Source organism: Cyprinus carpio, chromosome A16 (assembly GCF_018340385.1).
Source record: "Cyprinus carpio isolate SPL01 chromosome A16, ASM1834038v1, whole genome shotgun sequence".
Taxonomy (NCBI): domain Eukaryota; kingdom Metazoa; phylum Chordata; class Actinopteri; order Cypriniformes; family Cyprinidae; genus Cyprinus; species Cyprinus carpio.
In genome coordinates this window covers 2,308,060-2,324,860 of record NC_056587.1, presented here as the reverse complement: position 1 = coordinate 2,324,860, position 16,801 = coordinate 2,308,060, and the positions used below count along the sequence as shown (strand labels likewise).

General features: G+C 34.2%; 1 pseudogene; it reads left to right on the top strand.

Annotated features, from left to right (window-relative positions):
* Positions 1 to 1,770: 1,770 nt before the first annotated feature.
* LOC109104552 lies at positions 1,771 to 15,308 on the top strand (annotated as a pseudogene).
* The last annotated feature ends 1,493 nt before the right edge of the window (positions 15,309 to 16,801 follow it).

Here is a 16,801-nt window from a genome sequence, read left to right as displayed (position 1 = left end):
TAAAAGAGTGTGTTAAAAATGTTAAAGATTGGATGACCAATAATTTTCTCCTATAAAATTTGGATAAGACAGAGATATTACTTATTGGACCAAAAAACAGTACACAGAATCTCTTGGATTACAAATTACAACTAGACGGATGTACTGTTACTTCCTCTACTGTCAAAAATCTGGGTGTTATATTAGACAGCAACTTGTCATTAGAAAATTATATTTCCCATGTTACAAAAACAGAATGAAACATGCATTCATGACCTCTAGACTGGATTATTGTAATGCACTGCTAGGTAGTTGTCCTACATCTTCAATAAACAAGCTACAGGTAGTCCAAAATGCAGCGGCTAGAGTCCTTACCAGGACCAGAAAATCTGATCATATTACCCCAATTTTACAGTCTCTGCACTGGCTACCTATTAAGTTCAGTAACAGTTACAAAATATTATTACTTACCTACAAGGCCTTTAATAGTTTAGCTCCTGCGTACCTAACTAGACTTCTATCACACTACAATCCAACTCGCTCCCTAAGGTCGCAAAACGCTGGACTTTTGGTAGTACCTAGGATAGCAAAGTCCACTAAAGGAGGTAGAGCTTTTTCGCACTTTGCTCCCAAACTCTGGAATAGCCTTCCTGATAATGTTTGGGATTCAGACACACTCTCTCTGTTTAAATCTAGATTAAAGACACATCTCTTTGGCCAAGCATTCAAATAATGCATCTCATAATCTTGTACTGCAGTTATGTCTGATCAAATGCGCATTATTATTCTTTAGCTTGGGTTAAACAAATTAATTTTACTTGGTTGGAACAGCCGCTATGCTAATTACGTCTCTATTCGTTTTTCTGTTTCTGCCATGGGACTGACATCCCGTGGTAACTAGGATTTACACAAGCTTTAGTCTGGATCTAGAACACCTGAGAAGAAATGATGCCAACCCCTCAGAGGACCTCAGATGATGCCAACCCTGAATGTACATACAGAACTACCAAATTTTGCTATAAGTTTGATTGCATCATATAATAATTGCTGTTAATAGTGTTCCTCGTCTGTTTGATTACATCTTTAATTGATTTTTCCATACATTTCTGCCATTTGTACGATTTGTATCGTAAAAAGCGCTATACAAATAAACTTGAACTGAACTGAATTGAATACTGTGAATGATTGTTTGAGGGAATTTGTAATCAGGGTTTTTCATTAGTGCTAAATCTGAACATTTATCTCTCAGATTTATTTTTGATCAGTGTTAAATGGATAGGTTAACCAAAAAAAAAATTTTAAAAAAATTCTGTTATCATTTACTCACCCTCTACTATAAACATGTGTGAGTTTCTTTCTTCTGTTGAAAACAAAAGAAGATATTTTGAAGAATGTTGGTAATCAAAAAGTTGATTGTAGCCATTGATTTTCATAGTATATATTTTTTTTTCCATTCTATGGAAGTCTGTAAGGAATGGCTGCTGTCAACTTTGTTTGTCAAACTTGTTCCTATACTGAATCTCAACATGTAATAGGTTTTACATAGACACTATGAGTTACGTAAATACATGCTACATGCAGTACATGCATTCACATTTTCTAGATGTGGTTTATATCCCGCTGCACCATTAATCATTGGCATCATCTTTGCTCTGTATAGGTAAATTTTTTACACTTGTCTTATGTTTCTATTTCTGCTGTAAAAGTTAACACACACACACAGACACACATGCACTCACTCACATTCTTGCACAGTCACACAGTCTGTCTGCAGTTTACTCTTACAACACTCAGACCCCTTTAAAACACACACACACACACTGACCAACTGCCTGTAGATGCTTTTCTGAATAGACAGTCTACAAAACCCACTGTTCACTCTCACAAACACATACAGCACTTGCCTGGAGTTCACTTGGAAGTCTACTTTGGAGATAGAGGTGGCAATCACTTGTTCTATGGTACTGGAGCAGAACAGAGGATTGGCGTCTTAATGGTAAACACTTCAGTTTGAGAACAGCAGTCATATGTAGTGTCTGGAGAAAATGTTTTCTTTGTATGTTTAAATGGACTGACACATCTCATAAATATGTTTATTTAGAGATGACCAGTCATTTAATCTGTAAAAGAGGATTTGGCAGTCTGTACCTGCTTTGCCATAAAGATGAAGAACATTGTTCTACTGCATCTGACTCTGTTGCTGGTGAGGACATTGAGCGTTGAAGATTCACCTATGGACAAATTAATAGATGTTTCTGGTGGCAGCAGTCAGCATTTAAACTCTGTTCAGCATGGAGAATGTAGCTACACTTTCATTCTGCCAGAACCTGAGGAGAGAAGGACTGGTAGCTGGCCACAAGAACATGATGGTAATTTTGAAGGTAACAGTGTCCAGAAAGAATCTCTACAGGGGAAGCAAAGCACCTTAAACCAGCGGATCCAACACCTGGAGCTTGCCATGGAAAATTACACCCGCTGGCTCCAAAAGGTAAGCCAACTTCATTTAATGTGCTGTTGTTGTTCAAATCACCACTATTGGAGAGTGAATAGATAGCACACTCTTAAAAATAAAGGTTCTTTTTGGCATCTGTTGTTCTATGAAGAACCTTAAACATAAATCTTTATAAAATTTCTTTATATTATTAAAATGTTCTTCACACTAAGAAAAAAAATGGTTCTTTTAAGAACTGTTCACTGAAAGATTCTTTGATCTAAGATTGCCATTTAGAACCATTATTTATAATAGTGCAGGGAATTGTATGGAATGGCAAGACCAGATCTAATTTAAGCACATTTCATGTACAAATAAGTTGTGTAATATTGCAGAATGTATTTTTCTTAGTATCACTGAATGCTTTCATTGTAAAGTGGGTTTTAATCCCAGAGCTCACATAAATAAGAATGAAACACTTCAAGTTCAGCTCTGGATTCATAATTTCTGTGTCTGTTCAGTCTCTCACTGTCAGGCATTACTTTGGGGAGCGGCTTCACAGTCAAGGATTTGATCAACCTCATTTCCTGCTCTTTATGTTATAGTCTAAAACACACTCTCATGACAGTTCCTAACCAAAATGTCGTAATTTGAATTTAATAATAAAAAATAAAAAATTCAATAATAAAAATTAAAATAATAAAATGAATGAAAAGATTGTAGATTGATTAACAGTAAATTCCCCTGTTCCTTACAGAGAAAAACAGTAAGAGATCTAATGCAATTTTACAGTAAAATACTGCTGAATGTCAACTTTTAGAAGTTAAAAAGATCCAGTCTTCTTATAATTTACAGTGAAAAACCATAAACTGACAAAAACAAATTTTAGTAATTTTCTGGCATAATAACAGTATTTCAGGTTATGAAATACATATAATTGTTTGTTTGTTTTTTTCTGTAAAATTAAGTTACATCTGTAAAACTTAGATGTGTGTGTGTGTGTGTGTGTGTGTGTGTGTGTGTGTGTGTGTGTGTGTGTGTGTGTGTGTGTATTTATTTATTTATTTTTTAATAATAAAGTTATGGCAACCACAGATTTTTCACAGTGTAATTTTCATTTTTAGCAAAGAAGTGGCAAATTCTTATGAATTTTTACAATATCATTCATACATTTTTGTACCACCCAACTGGGTTAGGTTTAGGGATGGACCTTCTTTCTTTCTTTCTTTCTTTCTTTCTTTCTTTCTTTCTTTCTTTCTTTCTTTCTTTCTTTCTTTCTTCCTTTTTATTTTTGTTTGTTTAGCCTATTCTTTATTTCTTTATAAAAAGTCAATTTTTTATTATTCAAATCTTATGAATTCATACAAATTTACCAATAATCCATCAATACATAAAATATTTTGGTATAATACGTATTGATGGATTAATATAGAATGCATTATAAAAGTAGTTTTAAAACATTAATCATGCCTTGTAATACACCTTGTAATGCACTGTATGATTTCATGAATAATTGTAACCATATAATACATTATTCTACTTATCTCTTCATTGTTACACCTTCAGAAAATATAATACAATAAAGCACATGACAAACAAAGCTTCAAATATTGTTATACAAATATGCATTGTAACTTTAGTTACAACTATTTATGAAAATATATAATGCATTATAACATACAATATGAATACTTTTATAGTGAATTATACACAAAGGCTTTAAGTAAAGTGTTACCAATAGGTCATATACAAATTTATTAGATGAGTTAAGTTTATTCTATTAAGGAAGCAGGTATTGACATCATCATCATCATCATCATCATCTTCTTTATTATTAATATTATTATTTATTTTTATTTTATTATTATTATTATTACTACTGTTTTTGACATATACTTATTTTAACTTTGCCCTGGTGTTTATCAACAGTTTGCATTTTATATAATTTTACTGATGGTTAAATATCCTTATTACCATAAACTATATCCAGTATTCATGAATCTTAAAGTGCTGCACTCTACATTCCCAGTAGATTCCCAGTCATAGGCTGCAGAATTGCTTAATTATTTAATGCAAGAGAATTTCCTCCAGACTGCACAAGAACTGACACTAAAGTCTGTGTTCTGCACACAGTGACCCAGGTCAAGGTTGAGAGGTGTACTTGTGGCATTGTATGCAGCATGCTTGAGATGAAATATATGAGACTTAAATATCACTTGTGAGCAGAACATTTCTGTATTGTGCTTCATTCAAAATTAAGATATTTACAAATGAATAGTAAAATAATTGTGCATAGTTGGCCATTTTATAATGTTATACTGCACTATATGTTAAAAATGTAACGTTCATCACAATTTCCACCCCAGATTGTTATTAAACATAATTTAAAATGATTTAACTCAGATATTATACAAATGCCTCTGACTATGTACAACTACTGAAAAGTTGTCTTGTCTTCTACATGTCTGTAAATCACAGTCCCTGCTCTCTTACCACTGATATGCCCTGAAAGAAGACTGTGAGTTGTTTAATCCCTGCCTGTGCACAATCTTACAATGATGCAGGACAAAATACATTTTGTTACAACACTTCAGCTGAGTGTTTTACACTCCAGGCCCAGATGACATGCAGCTATCATTTCAATGCAGTGAGTATTTATACATCTTGGACTCCATCTCACTGAGAGCAGCTGAAAATATCTCTTCCTGTAAACACTGTACAAAGTGCTGATAAGTAACCCAGAGAATGTGCCAGTATTGAAGCGGTGTTCTGTGGGATGTGTTCATATTATCTTTGATATGATATAGTAAGAGTTCGCAGAAGTGTCATAATATCATCACATTTGTTAATATGTTCAAATTGCAACTGATAAGTGCTTTGCTTGGAAAAAAGATTATATAATGGTATTTGTTTCTGCTACAACCATTACTAGGAGGTGCACAAAATCAAGCATACAGTCATGAAATGTCCAAGACATTTTTAGAGTTTCCGTCCCAATATGACAGTGTTTAAAGCAAGGTTCATAAAGAAATTGTTTATTGAGTCTGGTGTTGAAGAATTTGACCCTAAACCCAGAGGCCTGAACCCCATTTAGGTCAATGACATATACAGTAAGAGTGATCACGATAAAGAAATAAGGAAATGTTAAAGTTTAATCATTCTAAAATGTAATTTGTTGTAACCATCAAGTAAAAAGGTGAGTGAAAAATATGGCCCAGTGTACTGTGTTAATAAAGAAATTTCCTGTATTGATTTTTACAGGTGTTTTACCCCCATTTTTAATTATGCATTGTGTTGTTTTTTTAGTGTTGAAGGAAATGACCGTAAACTTAACTGTAAAATACACTGGTAATTTTCTGCAAGGACATTATCCATTGTACCACAGATCTTTTTATTATTATTTTTTATTAATATTATTATTACATATTAATTAAAAAAAGTTTTTGTATTTTTCAAGGTAATTATTATTATTATTATTATTATTATTTACAAATATGAGAAATTATTATTCAAAAATATCATTACTTTTTTAGAGTCACACCACTTGATATTCTCCATCTTGAACTAACCTTGCCTTGTCATCAAAAAGTCGATTGATCTGATATTGTAAGAAACGTGCTGACCTTGATACCCAGTCAAGAGTGTCTTCAGAGGTTCTCTCTATGATATTGTTTCCTGCTTTTATTTCACAGAACGTTTCTACATTTTGATTGCACAAAAAAACTAACAAACAAAAAAAAAACACACACAAAAAAAAAAAAAACAGTGAAGCAGTTTTAATACAGAAATTCAAATCATGCTCATTATGAAAAGATGTGTTTTCAAGTCATTGATCCATTTAAAGCCATGCTGACTACAAACCCTGGAAGTGTAACTAGATGGGCGTCAACAGTGATGCAGACAACTTTAGGAATAATTAAAATGCCAAGACAATTAAAAGTGGACTAATGTCTGTATGCAGAAGTGATCCATCCGAACACAGTCCATCATGTTGGGATCTCTCTGCAGAAGCACAACTGCAGCTTAGTTTCCATACATGAGATTGCCAGAGCTAACAAACACATCAATATTTTTTAAAAATATAATAAAATATAATAAATATACAATAAAATATAATAAATATTGTCTCATTCAGATTATATGTAGATGCTCAAGATCCAGACTGATTCAATACAACATAGTTGCCTCAAAAGTACAGCTGCAAGTATTTCAAAATAATGTACAGTATATATTATATATAAAGACCACAATGAATAATGTTATGCTTTCAGTCCCTCTTTCTCTCTGCCTGTGTGTGATTGCATACAGATTGAGGTCTTTGTAAAAGACAGTCTGACAGAAGACCCAACACACCTGCGGAATAGTGCTGTGCATAGTGAAATGATAGCCATGCTGGATCTCGGCACCAAACTGCTTTCCCAGTCCACCCAACACATCAGGAGACTAACAGACATGGAGACACAGGTGTGAATACATATCCAAAATGTCCAAAGGCATTCATCATAATATGATAATACTGGCTCATAAGTATTCTTGGAAAATTATGAATTTAATTCTTGCAGTGTGTTGATGGTTACTGGGAATTATGAAAGTGAAAAGTCTCTTATATGTCAGTAACACAACTAATATGTCATTATGTATCAGGTTTTCAATCAGACTTGCAGACTGGAGATTCAGTCACTGGAAAACTCCTTGTCTTCCAACAAACTTGAGAACAAACTGCTCCAGCAAACCAATGAGATCAACCAACTTTGGGAAAAAACAGAGTAGAGTATCTTTTTTTTTTTTACACTTTCTTTTATGCTTTTTTTTTACACTTTCTTTTATGCTTTTGTTTTTTTTTTTCTGGTAATTGTTAGAACCAACACTGTTCTATTCATGTCTGTTTTCAGCACCATAGAGCAGCATATCCATAACATGGAGGCACGTCATCGTGCGGAATTGGGTTGGATAAAGAGTGAGCGGACAAAGCTCCAGAGACTCCTGGTGTCCCAGAGGACTTCAATACAGAGCCTGGAGCTCAATCTAGAACAGATCATCACCAACAACAGCGCCTTCTACCGTGAGCAACTACAACTGAATAGTACTGTCAATGATCTGCTTAAGCTGTGCTCAAATAACAAAGGTAAACAAATTGGAAATCGAGTTATATATTGCATCTATAATACAAAGTCCTGCACATGACATACAGAGAAAAAAGATATCATGGAGGATCAATTAATAATCTGTTCTCACAACTTATTAATTAATTCCCCATTTTTGTTTAATCAAATATTAGTACGAATGAATAGTGCAATGGCCATGTTGTACTACTTATTCATAGTACAATGTGGCTGTGATTTAACTAAAATGAGGGAACTAATTAGTACAACTTGGGCAACAAATGAATAAATCGTGGAAAAGAATTCTTAATTAAGACCACAATATCTATTTTTTTGTATTTCACATGTCATGTGTGAGGGCCCTGTACTATTATTTAAAGATATGCTATACCAAATATGCTACCATGTGTGCTACTATGAGTGCATGTACTGTAAAAGTAATAAGTAATAATTGTGAAGTAATTGTAAAAGTAAATCTTGACTAAATATTGTGTCATATTTCATTTACTATTTATTGGAATTTTATATAGAACTCCTGACTCTCTACACTGTACAATACACAATCACTATATTGTGTTGCACTGACAGTTTTGTCAGTCCCATGATTATTTTCTTAAAATCTGTCTGCTTTACATCAAGTAGACTACAAATGTGACTGGCCCACATTAGGGTTCTTGCACACCAAAATAACCTCTTTTGCTGCCAAGTTTTACTTGGATCTGAAACATTGTGTGAAATGTCACAGAGCTGCACACTTCCCATGTCCCACTTCAACCTCCATCTGATATATGAGCCTGAGCAGTTAGAGCAAGTCACATATATAGAGATGGATTCATACACTTAAACTTTTTAGGATTCAGTTGGTAGCCCAACACAGTGATTCAAGCAAATGTCTCATTTTTTTTATATTTTTATATTCACAATAAGTATTTATGGTTAGAATTGCTTATAATAGCTAACAAACTAGAATTACTTATAATAGCTAACAAACCCTTTTTTCTCTCTGTATAAGCAAAAATTGAATGCAGTCTATAATTTATATGTCTGTGCTTGTTTGAAGCAGTGAGTCCAAATGTTTTCAAACAAATGGATGAGCAGAGAAAATACAGAGACTGTGCTGAACTCTTTCAGGCTGGATTTAACAAGAGTGGAATTTACACCATCTACATTAGCATGCAAGACATGCATAAGGTCAGTCTAAATGGGATCTGATAACACAGCTAAAGCAGTGCAAGGCCATGTTTGGCATTTGCCATGTTTTGAGGTGGATGTTTCTCCATACATAACATTTCTTTCCTTCTAAAGTAAAGTGTGTAAATATTTAGTTTTAAATATACTTCCTCCTTCTGTAATGTGAAGAGACAACTACAGTATATAAAAAAAAGTCATTAGGTTTTGACTTTCGTTTAAGAATCTATGACTGCCATGACTTTGGTGTGGGACTCTCTGTTTGAATGACTAATGAAATATGGGACAGGGTAGTGTTTGTGAAACAGTCATTGTTTTTGAAATTTGTAATTTATAATGAATTACAATTATTCATATCAGCTGCCAGTAACTGTAGCAGAATTAATATTACCATCAACTAATCTGTTTATCCAGCGAACAATCGGTGTAATTTCGCATCAACTAATAAATTATATTTTGGTGAAATATCTGCTTCGTCATGCCTGGAGCTGGTCCGGAAATACATCAACTTTGTACTGTGGATCACTGAATAAGCTTTCACCCTGGACAAAGCAGAGTCCAGCCCGGGGTCATCACATGTGGTTGCTGCATGCACAAGGTGCGCTCCTTCGTAGAATCCACCTGCCGCACCATTCTCAAGCCACCCACCTCTGCTCACTCAAGCCGGACGCGGCTCACTCTAGGCCTCCGGCCTCTGCTCACTCAAGGCCTTGGTGTGTGACGCTGTTTCGTTGAGAAAGCGAAACTACTTTGTTTTTGTCTTCCAAAAGAAGACACGACTAGACATCATGTTTATATCACATTTATAATGGGTTTTATGTTTATGTTTCGTCACTCCGGCCGGACAAGGCATCACAATATGTTAAGAGGCTTAACATTTCTGGCAAATCACAATGCACTGAATAGCTGGCCAATCACAGCACACCTTGCTTTTCAGAGCAATGAGCCTTATAAAAATCGATACGTTTCAGAAGGCGGGGCATAGAGGAGAAACAATAATGTACAGTATGTGGAAAATAATATATATTTTTTTAACCTTGAACCGCATAAACACATTTCATTACACCAAATAAACAAAATAATGTTCTTTTTAGCAGCATCATATGACCCCTTTAAATCTCTGTTTTGTTTAGTTAAATGTACAATACTTGCATTGCTTTGGCCATTGAACGAGCACACGGATGCATTCTCAGATGAAAGTTTTAATGGTTTGAAGCTTCGGTGGTGTTGGAATTGCGATCACGTTCTTCTGGGTTTGAAGAGTGATGTTATTCTGACTCAGTGGTGGTCTCCCAGGTTGAAAGTTGCAACATTGATGATTGCAACATAGCTGGTCCTGCCAGCATGGGGGAGGTCCCGCGGTCGGACTGGATGTCCTCAAGGCAAAGAGTAAGAGCAGTGCAGAAGAGAGAAGGAGGTCACTTTGACAGTGCCCTTTAACTTCTGCGGAGGTCACACCTCCGGGGGGCAGTGAGCCAATTTTCCAAGTTTACAACTCTTTGTCTTCGAGCATGGTATTTTGCATAGGTAACTGGATTGGGTGTTGATGCAAAACATTTAGATAATCAAAATACGAATTTGTAGATACCAAACATGGTATAGGTGAGGTTATACTAACTAGAGATTCTATCAAGTAGCATATATATATATATATATATATATATATATATATATATATATATATATATATATATATATATATATATATATATATATATATATATATTATTACACAATTCAAAAGACAGTATACAAGAACATCCTGGCAACAAGTCCGGTTTTGCTTCGTAAGGGGTCTGTTGGATTATTTGTTACATACAACAAGTAATAATGTGTCTGATTTGTCCATCTATATACATTTTTTCGGTATGTGACAAGTTATGATAATTGAAGTGAATTAATACGCAGGCACATCAGTGGCTTTTGAGTTTTGTGGGATTTTGAACATGAGTAGCATACACTCAAAATAAAGCATGGGCAACATACTGGATAAAGTCATAACCATACACAAAAGCCAGAAATGTTGTGTTGTGTTTTTCCTGTAGTAATCAACCTATGGTATATCTGTGTCAGAGTACACTGTTTTAGGTATTGGCTAACTCAGGAAAAGCAAGAGCTGGAAATACTCTTGGCTGAACTCTCAGTGTAACTGCTGGGTGAATGCTGCACTCCAGAACACTGCCTGTACTGTCCTCGTAACTTATTTCTGAGTTCTGGTGCCGTCAGTGGCAAGCCCATTATTAAATTTAACCCGGTCAATGCCCATATTAGCCAAAATTAAAAACTTATGCTACCTTAGTTTTTAAGTGGTAGATTTGTATGCTTACTATTAGCTTTTTAAGTACTGTTCTAAATTATGAAGATAAAATCTCAAATTTTAAGGAGTATAAATGCCACAAGCCTCTGCCTGATCCTGTTGTATCTCCTCCTACTAGGTTTATTGCAACATGGAAAGTGCTGGTGGGGGCTGGACAATCATACAGTTGAGGAAAGATGGAACGTTGGACTTCCAGAGAACCTGGAAGGAGTATAAGATGGTAAAATGCAGTCTTATGGAGTGAAACAAATAATCTATTAAGATATTTGAATTAGCTATAAATGTCTCAGCTATACACTCCAGCTATGTTTATTACTTTAGCTATGTTTATTACTTGTCTGACTGAAATTACAATTAAGGTCTTGATAAAAATATTAGGGAAATAATTTTTGAACAAAGCAAGCCTGCAGTGCAGTTCAGCATGTACAAAGGACATTGAAAGGACAACTCACTAGGCATTGGCATAACTCCCAACTAACACTGGCATAACTCCCAGAAGTGAAATTAGAAGTGAAAATGAAGTTGTACAAATTCTTTCAAATTCTACTGAACTGCAGTTTGCTGAATTGTGTAATCTCTTACCAAAAAGTAGTATACTTCAAGTTTATTTTATTAAGTATACTTAAGTAAAGTTCAAGTATACTTTAAGTATACTTTATGTACTGTAGCAAGTATACAAATATCAGTGTTCTAGTAGTATACTGTACTTGTAAGTGTACTGTTTCAATACTCCTTTGGACTAAATTAGCCCACTTTTTAGTATATAAAAGTATACTTTTAAGTATAACAGTAGCAAACTTAAACTACACAACTAGTTTACCTCTATGTTTGTAGTTTGTACTGCAATTATACTAAAAGTTAACTTATACAGTATATACTTATATACTATATACTTATACTGTAGGTATACTGAGAGTTTACTAATTAAATACTTTGTACACTTTGAAGTATAGTCTCAGTAAACTACTAGTTTAGTAGTTTTATACTGCAAGTATACTCATAAGTTTTCTTTAAGTGAATTTTATACTTTTATGTATAGGTTTTAATTTGTATATGTTTTGTTATATGAATATCTGAACATACAAAACATCCAAAGAAAGAACAGAGTATCTGCTTGTAAACAAAAACATTTTATTCTAGCTTCATGCATTTTTTAACACTTTAATGTGGGTAAGTTTCATAAAAATAAAGAAATAACATTTTGAACAAAAAGCTGAAAAAAGAATATGAATTGAAAACAAAAATAAAAACAAAAATGGAGTCGATCAAAACAACAACCCAAAGCTTGACTGTAATTATTACATCTTCATCGGTCGACATTTTATTCCATAACATTACAGTTTTGATGCTGTTTCATGTCAGATGATTGTGTTACATGTGTTAGTATCTGTTGTTTCTTTTTCATCTTCACTTGTGTTTTTTTGGAAATGCTGTAAAGAAGATGTGTACTAGCGCCCTCTACCGTATAACAATGAAAACATGGATTCTAGGAGCACAAGTATAGTTCAAATACATTTAGACTTTTTGTAAGTATAAGTCAAGTATACTTAAATGTCATTTTAAGTATATTTCTGAGAAGTACAACTAAAAGCATACTTTCCTATTTTTAGTTTAAAAGAAGTATACTAATAGCACACTTGAATAAACATATTTTTCGTATGGGATACTTGTCCAAATATTCACAAATTGTCAAGATAGTAGAAGACAGTAGAAGTCAATGGAACGTCCCTACCATCGTAGAAAACAAATGTGTCTGTTTGTGTATTTCAGGGTTTCGGGAGTCTGTCTGGAGAACATTGGTTGGGAAATGAGCTGGTGTACCAGCTGACTAGTCAGAGACAGTACGCTCTTAGACTGGAGCTGACAGACTGGGATGGCAAACTGGCCTTTTCCCAATATGACAAGTTTTACCTTGGTAGTGAGAAACAAAACTACAGGTAGAGAGTTGGGAAAATCTACCAAAATTCATGGCAAAGTCTAATGCACGTTAGAGAGCTCTCTCACTGTCCTTTTTGCAGATAGTACTGAAACCTCATACTGTAACAACATAGTTTCACAAGAGTCAACACAGCATTGTTTGATGGCATACTGTATGTGCTGTAAAAATCTTTAAAGCATTGCCCTGCTTTTCTGTGCTGCTTGATTAAACTCCTCATACCCTCTATTACCACATATAGAGACATCAGAACAAACATTAATATTTTTGTCTCATGAGAGCCTGTTGCTTCACAGGAAGCTATACCTAAAATGCACTTTCAGTAGGTGTGTCAATAATGCAGATGCTATACTATAATACTTTCAGTACCCTTTTAAACTGTGGGATTAATAATTAGTCTCTTTATGATGGCGTTTACAAATACACAGTTAAAGACAGCTAGACAGAAAATAAACAAATGCATACTGAGAAGCATTTTTTTAAAGTTGTAACCCTTTTACTAAAGATGTGCTCTAACGATTTGTCTGCATCAGTTAGACATCTTTGTGTATTACTATTTTTCAGCAGCTCACACCATGAGCACCAGATTTGAGTGTCTTTTATGCCATTCCGTTGACTGCTTAGCTGAAGTATAAATAATTTTTAACTTGACATGCAGTCTTAGTGCTGCTAAAAATAAGCAAGCTGCATCACAATGGTCTAGCATGTCCATCCACTGCATGCCTACAAAAAATAGTAACACTTTACAATAATGTTCAATTCATGCATTAGCTATCATGAACTAACAATGAACCAGTCTGTACAGCATTTATTAATCTAGGTTAAAGTTAATTAATAAATATACTATTTTTGTTGTTAATCCATGTAAGTTCATAATAAATTACATATTTTAATGAACATGAAATATATTAGGAAAATGACTTATTAAAAGTATGGAGTAAAATTACTATTAGTGAAGCATTAATCACACATTTTATATTGATTGTTCACAATGCCTGGTGCATGAACTAATGTTAATAAGTTAAGCTTTATTATAAAGTGTTACAAAAAATAAATCCATATCAATAAAAATGCATTAATGCTTTCTGTTATACTCTCTTATTGTCTATCTGTGTTAGGTTGTTCCTGAAGAACTACAGTGGTACGGCTGGCAGACAGAGCAGTTTGGTGATAAATGGGGTATGACTTTAGCACAAAAGACATGGATAATGATAACTGCATCTGCAAGTGTGCACTCACACTCACAGGTGGTAAGCAGCTCGATAGCAGTGAAACAGGGCAAAGTGTATTCCTCAGTGTTACAAAGCTTCATTTTTCTTTTAAATGTAAAAGTGCTGCTACAGCATCTGGGAGACAAGCCAACATCTAACAGAAGATGAGCATTACTGTTCTTTTCTGAGATTCAATACTGACATAATATTGATGTCATATACATCTTACTTAAATATTTAAACAATGCGTTTTTAAATGAAAATTTTTGCTAGATGTACATTTATGATGTTAAAAATGAAGGGTGTTCTAAATTAGAATCTTAACATTACCTTTTTTATTGTTCTTCTGAAGGCTGGTGGTTTGACGCCTGTGGCCCATCAAACCTCAACGGCATGTACTACACCTCTGGACAAAATTCAGGCAAACTTGATGGCATCAAGTGGCACTACTTCAAAGGCCCCAACTACTCTTTACGTGCCACCACCATGATGATCCGCCCATTAGACTTTTGATAAACCAATCATCTGACATCAAATTGTCACACATTTTTTTTTATATAACTTATATTCTGTGTAAGCTGTGTAACCAGACAAATATTTTAATCTTACTCTTATTACTCTTATATGTTCCTTACCTTTTCCCTTTTGTACATTGTGTTCTTTTAAATAGTCGATAGTCAATAGCTTGACTTAGAGTAATCAGAAATTCATTAATTGTTTTCTAAAGTATGTATGCTAACACTTTATTTTGATAGTCCACTTTAGACATTCTACCAACTATAAATAACTTTGCAGCTGCATTTCAACTACCAGTCATAAGAGTATCAGTAGATTGTCTGCTTAATATCTTCTAACACTTTATTTTGATGTTTCCCAAACAGATATTCCACTGACTATTATTAATTTTGCATGTACATCAACTTATCCTACTAACCCCAACCTAACAGTCTACTGCAGTTTTCCTGATTGCCAACACACTATACCTGATTCATTTTACCCATTTCCCCAAACTATTCATTCATTTCCCAAAACAAAGACCCATTTCTCAAAACTTAACACATTTTAGATGTTTTCACATGTTCCAATTGTATCAATGTTTTCTGTCAAACTCTAAAAAGTGAATAATAAAATGCCCTCATTTTGATTCAACCATGTTCTTATTCAGAAAACACAAGTACACAATATAATTACCTCATGCATCATATATTCCATCTCACGCCAAACATTTATCCATGTGTAAACATTAAGTAGCAAAACGTATGACATACTGTACCAGTGAGAATCAGGATAATAGAAATAGGAGAACAGGTGATTATGTGCTTTGGAAAATTACCCCTAGTGCTGCATGGAAGACAAAGAGAAAGTTGAGGGAGAGGAAAGGAAACAAAAAATGAAGGGGTCGGACTCAAAGGACATTTGTTCTTGATGAAATACAAAGCACTACAGCTGTTTATGTGTAATGAATTAGTCCACTGAAGGTGAGTGTAGTGAAGAATCCATATGCAGTTTATTTACAGACAAAACATTATCAAACATTATCCAAGACTAGAGACACAGACTTGACTTGACTTGAAGAGGCATGAACAGACTTGACGTGAACAGAACTGATGAGGCATAAACAGATAAGACTCGCTGACAGTGGGTTACAACTTCAATACATGACAAAAAACAATGGGAACATGAGGGCTATTTATACCAAAGAAAAAGGTCACATGACACAAACCAACCAATGGGGAACAAGGCACATGACTAAAGCAACCAGTGAGCAAATAGAACTGTGAGTAGCATGACAGGACAATAACCAATCAGAACATGACATAATGAACCAAAGAACCAGGGCAAGTTCAAGCTCAAACTGGTGTGCACCGTTTTGCTACGGTTTCCGGTTTGAACGACATGTTTCCTGGAAATGGTGTGCAACAGGGTTTGAGATACGTTTTCTCTTGTTTGGTGGGTGTGTCAAAAATGTCAGCCCAATCAGCAGCAATATTTATATAAACCACGCAATATTAAAGAGACAGCTCGCACAATGTAATTAACATCAAAATAAATTCACAAGAGCAAGTATATTGTTTGCACATTCATTTACATTAAAGGCAAAATAACTACAATAATAAGAGCACAATTATACATCTGGAACTTCTTTAAGTCTTTCTAAATATCATTTAGTAATTGCAATGTCTTCTGGTCCATATCCTTTCCTAAGGAAGGTGTGCTAGAAACTGATTTATGTAACATAAAAATACTATACATATTTATATATTTTGCTATTGTATTGTGGTTGTGACACTTTCATAAACTTTTATATACTCCTCTGATATAATATATGATATGATATATGATATAATATAATGGTAAATATTACAATATCATAGCTCAACAACAGTGATCAGCAATAATGATAAGCCTAATACTCACAATAAAAATAATAAGGTCATATAGATCATAACACAGTCTCGGAGGTAAGAAGTGGATTATTCTTCACCTAAATTGTATGCGAGTCAGATGTTGGATCACAATAATTAGGAGCCACGGTGTCCACAAATCTCTTCACTTGATTGGGATGTTCCCTTTTATTCTGGATGGCAAGGGCAGTGACTGTAACATCGAGCCGATTTTGCAGTATTAAACATGTAT